Here is a 5,303-nt window from a genome sequence, read left to right as displayed (position 1 = left end):
AAAAAATAAGGTTTATGATATTTTATAATGATATTACATATTATTGATATTTATTATGGTGATGTTTTATAAACATTATTTTATATTTTAATACTTAGGAGAATAAGTCCCCCGTTATTATGCTTCCTTTTCACAAATGTTTTAACTTATTTATTATGTTTATTCTTTCTTTTTGCCTAAACATCCTGACCTTCACTTTAAATGAGATGACTAAGTCTAGTCGAGTTATGTACCAGCCCAGGACAGTGGTGTGCTGGGGGCTGTGTCTACAGCTCCTGGGAGCCAATCATGTGCACCTATTCCGAAGTCCGCGTTCAGTGATATCACAAGGGTAGCTTCAAATCAGCCATGATAGGAGTATTTATACCATGGAAACTGGCAAACAGTACAATCAGGGTTCCTTTCTTCCCATTCCAGAAGCCATTTACCGCCATGCTACCAACCTGCCAAAATATGGAGCTAGAAGTTGAGCTCAGGTCTTCTGACTAAATACCTGTGACTTACTTAACTTCAACAATCTCCAGAGGTTTTTAAAGCCTTGTGGTTCCAGACTATAAAAAAATAAGCACATGGAATCCATATTTGTGTGTATATAAAGCCATCATCTCAAATAATGTATGTATAAGTTGAGTCTTAAAAAACAATTTAGAAAACACATTGAAAGTCTTAAAAGTGCTTATATGAATTGGCCTGTATTTTAACTTCTAGCACTTCTTATTGAGAAAATCATCCCAAAAATAAGTTAAAAAATTGTGCATGTAGTTCACATTCAACTTTGATATGTATTGTGGTGTTTTATTGTGACAAATTAGGAGAAGTAAAAATATTCAACCATAGAAGATTGGTAGGTAAATATGATTACATGCCCTGTGGGTAATAGTTTGCAGCCATTAAAATTAATTTTATTAAGACTGCAGTATGGCAAAACACATATAGTTTTGTAACAGTTATGAAAAATATAAATACACAACAACTGAGGAGGTACAAAACAAAACCTATAAGTTTTTACTTAGGCATTGGGCTGGTAGATAATTTTCCTCCCTATTTGTTTTTAATTTTTCATTACATATTTCTTCAAGATGAAAACAACTATTTTATTTGTTTTCAAATCAATGAAGTAGGGGATATAGGTTTTGGGCAGAAGCTTTGAGGTTTAGAAAAGCCCCAAGTTTTTAAATTTTTAAATATCTGTTGAATTTTACATACTTACTAGTGTCACCTCTTCTATGAACAAAATATAATTTTATACAAAAATAAATTGTAATAGCCACTTTCATTGATTTAATTTAGCTGTCTGCTATTAATAATTGTACATTACTTATTGAAATAACATACAGCCAGCCACACACACACACACACACACACACACACACACACACACAACATTTAACAACACTGGGAAATTGAGAAAAGGTCATAATATAATATGGAGTAAAAAAAAAATCTAAATTTTAGAGACAGGTCTATCTAAATTACTCTGCTTGAAGAATACAAATAAATAAAATCAGGTCAAGCCCATAAATATAAAATCACAAAAGAAAGAAGATTAGGCAGAAATATTTAAGAGTATAAACACTGGTTATCTCTGAATGCTGGTATTATGATTAACTTATTTCCTAGTTCAGACTTTTCTATATTTTCTAAATTATCCATAAGTACATATACTATTAAAAATATTGAAAAGATATTTTTAAAATATTTTTTTCTGCTTAGAAAATGGTATGGTAATTCCTCATAATTTAAATGCCAAATGATCTAGCAATTCCACTTCTGGGTGTATACACAAAAGAGTTGAAAGATAGGACTCAAACATGCTGTATACCCATGTCCATAGAAGTATTATTTACAATAGTCAAAAAGTGGAAGCAACCCAAGTGTCTATCAATGGATGAATGGATAAACAAAATGTGGTATATACACATAATGGAATATTACTCAGCCTTAAAACGGAAGGTAATTCTGATACATGTTACAAAATGAATGAAGTTTGAGGACTCTGTTATGTGAAATAAGCCAGTCACAAAAGGACAAATACTGTATGATTCCACTTATATGCCGTAACTGCAGTAGTCAAATTCATAGAGACAGAAAGTAGAATGGAGGTTACCAGGGATTTAGGGAGAGGATAAGAGGTGGTCAAAGTTTAATGGCTACGGAGTTTTAATTTTGCAAGATTAAAACTTGCAAGATTTCATTTTGCAAGAACTGGAGATGAATGGTGGTTATGGTTGCACAACCATATGAATGTAGTTAATGTCACTGACCTGTACACTTAAAAATGATTAGAATGGTAAATTTTATGTTGTGTATATTTTCCCACAATTTAAAAAATATTTTTTATCTCATTTGCATTAAAATCCAGGTTATATTAAGGTCCCAGATAAAATGATAAAGTTGGAAGGCAGTGGGCCAAACAGTGGAGGATGTTGACAGCCCAGTGGAGCTGTCAAGTAAGGGAAGCCGTGGGGGAAAATGTGGTGAGAGTAGTCCTGCAGGAGAGCCAGTCTGGAGTCATGCTCAGGGTGAACTGAGCAGGGGTAGCAGGAGAACGGAGGAAGTCAAGAGTTATCAAAAGCCTCTTATATCCTGGGTGCTCTACATATACCTCCATATTTATTGCTAAGGAGATTAAGGCTAAGAGAAGTGACTTGCCCGGGTCCCAGAGCTAGCAGGTGGCAGATCCCTGTCCTGAGCTCAAATGTCTCTAACCCCACATCTGATCTTTCCTGCATACCATGCTACTTCCATGTATTATAAATGAAAGAAAGGGGGGAGAATGATAAAAAAGGAGAATGAAACAGAAGGAATGGGCAGAAAGTAGAAAAAGAGGTAGGAAAGGGTATGCCAGGAGACAAGATGATTCAAAGCTGCAAATAAGAACAAACTTTTAAATAAAGCCCTAAGTTTCCATTGAACTTTTGACAATTATGGTTTGTCAGCATGGTAACTGGTTCATAATTATTTTATGGGAGTTTAGCAATTCTATATGTAACTGGCTCAGAGCTGCTGCAGAGCTGTTAATCCTGAATGTTTATTACCCACCATTCAATAAATAGCTTAATAAATCTAAAGAAGTCCAATTTATGAGGATGGTTATGGCATACTATTCAAATTCCAAGCGATTACAATAAAACCATGTCTATTGAGGGTAATGCATTTTTTAAAAAAATTTGATATTGGAGGATGTGGGAGCTTGACATCCTTTGAGCTATTCTTTGCTTTCTGTTTGGACCGCAGGGGGCCAGGGCAGGACAGAGGTCAGAGGCTGTCTCTGGGTTGCTGTCTACCAAGGCGACAGAGAAAGATGGGATGCAGACTTACTATTTTTCATGATATTTAGGGATCTAGGTTCCAGGTGATGATGACATTTCAAAGCTTTTTGGTTCCCTATTCAGGCCTCACCTCTGATCCTGATATGCTTGAGTATGCCATAGTCCATGTTGGGAGGGCTTTGGGAAACTTCTAGAAGGTGAGTGATTTTGGGAAGAGTCAGGAGTGATGACTTCTCTCCTCACAGCTCCTGTTAGGGACTTCTCTGCTCACTTCCAGGAGCTGAATGCAGTCACACAGAGGGCTGTAGGCAGAACAGAAAGGACACACACACACACACACACACACACACACACACACGGGCACACACACACAGGCACACATGTACTTCATGGTATTACCTGTTGGCCCATGGGTTTCCTCATTCCCTGACATTTTGCCTCCCATTGTGTCTCATTAAGGAAGCAACTGGTTGAAGGTGACACACAGAGGGAGCAGAGAGGATAGTCAAGTGGGAAAGATACTGGCCTAAAAGCTCACAGAGCTGGTCCTGACTTTGGTGCTTACCTTTACCGTGTGGCCTTGGACAAGTCACTTCAACTTGGGCCTCAGTTTCCCCTTCCAGTTCTAACATGCTGGTTCTATGCTTCAGTGAAAAAGAATAGCAGGTGAACTAGAAAGGGAGGCAGACGAGGTGCTCTGCAGAGGAGGATCCCTGTCCAAATTGGAGACAAGACTCTACATCATCAAAAGGAAGTCTGAATCCACGTTCTTCCAGCTCAGCTATTTATCTATTCAGTGTGAAGTTCAGTGCTTGAAACTGCACGTGGGTGAGACTCAGTCCCCTCCCCAGTAACAGTTCAAATCTAGTGAAATAGGAGACACACATTTAAATAATTATCGTACAAGGAGGTAAATGCTAAACTGGCACTTTGGAGAAAATGTTTTAGGGGCATAGAGAAGGAAAGACACTCATTCTGAGTTGGGGAAGGATGTGTTTAGGTCAGACTCAATGGAAAAATTAATATTTGAGCTAGGTTTTAAAGATGGATGAACAGACATACACCACTGAAAAAACTGGGGAAAGGCACCCCAGGTAAAGGGAACAACAAAGGTGAAGAAGCATGGAAGTGCATTCATTCGCTTGCAATATACCAGGAATGGTTTGGGGGTACTAGGGATGCAATAGTAAATAAGACAGAGCCTCTGATTTCATGGAGCTTACAGACAAGTGGGTGGGGACAGTTACTGAACAGTGAAACATAATAATGAATAAGGTAGTCTTAAGAAATGGACAGCCCATGTAACTGAAATGAGGGGGTGCATGATGAGGAAAAACTGGACATGAGTTTGAAAAGATACAAATTTAAGAGATTGTGGAGGGTCATAAGTGCAGTGCTTAGGAGTTTGTACTTTGTCCTTTAGGTAGTGGGAAACTAACAAAGGTTTTATTTAGTGGAGAAATATTACCAGATTTATGTTTTAGAACTAAAACCAAGTACAGAATACATTAGCGGGAAAGAGACTGGATGCTGTGAAAGCAAATAGAATTTTATTGCTATAATCTAAGAAAAAGGTGATGAGAATGAATGCAGGGCCACATCTGTGAGAATGAAGACAAAGGAGAAAGATTTTAAAGGCATTTCAGAGGCACAAACAAGATCTGGTGACATGAGCAGTGAACGAGAAAGAGACAAAAAATGATACCGTTTACAGACTGAGTGACTTGGGAAATATTTATGCCATTCTCAAAGATAAGGAATACAGAAGAAAGAGGAGGTTAAAGGAAAATCATACAGCTGAATTTGAGATGCCTATGGGTCAGCTAGTAACTTGGTAGTTAGAAGTGCCCACTTGGATCTCATAAGGTAAGTGCAGGCTGAAGCTAGTGATTGGAGAATCTTCAATCTAAATGTGTAATTGAAGCCATGAGAATGCATGAAGACACTCAGAAAAAGAATGGAGAAGAAGACTAAGCCACGTTGATGAAACTCATCCAGATGGGGAGAAGTGAAGGAACTTAGAATAAACAC

The sequence above is a fragment of the Hipposideros armiger genome, unplaced genomic scaffold (assembly GCF_001890085.2).
Source record: "Hipposideros armiger isolate ML-2016 unplaced genomic scaffold, ASM189008v1 scaffold_493, whole genome shotgun sequence".
NCBI classification, from domain to species: Eukaryota; Metazoa; Chordata; class Mammalia; order Chiroptera; family Hipposideridae; genus Hipposideros; species Hipposideros armiger.
The sequence above is the reverse complement of the archived record's forward strand: the minus strand, read 5'-3'. Positions refer to the sequence as shown.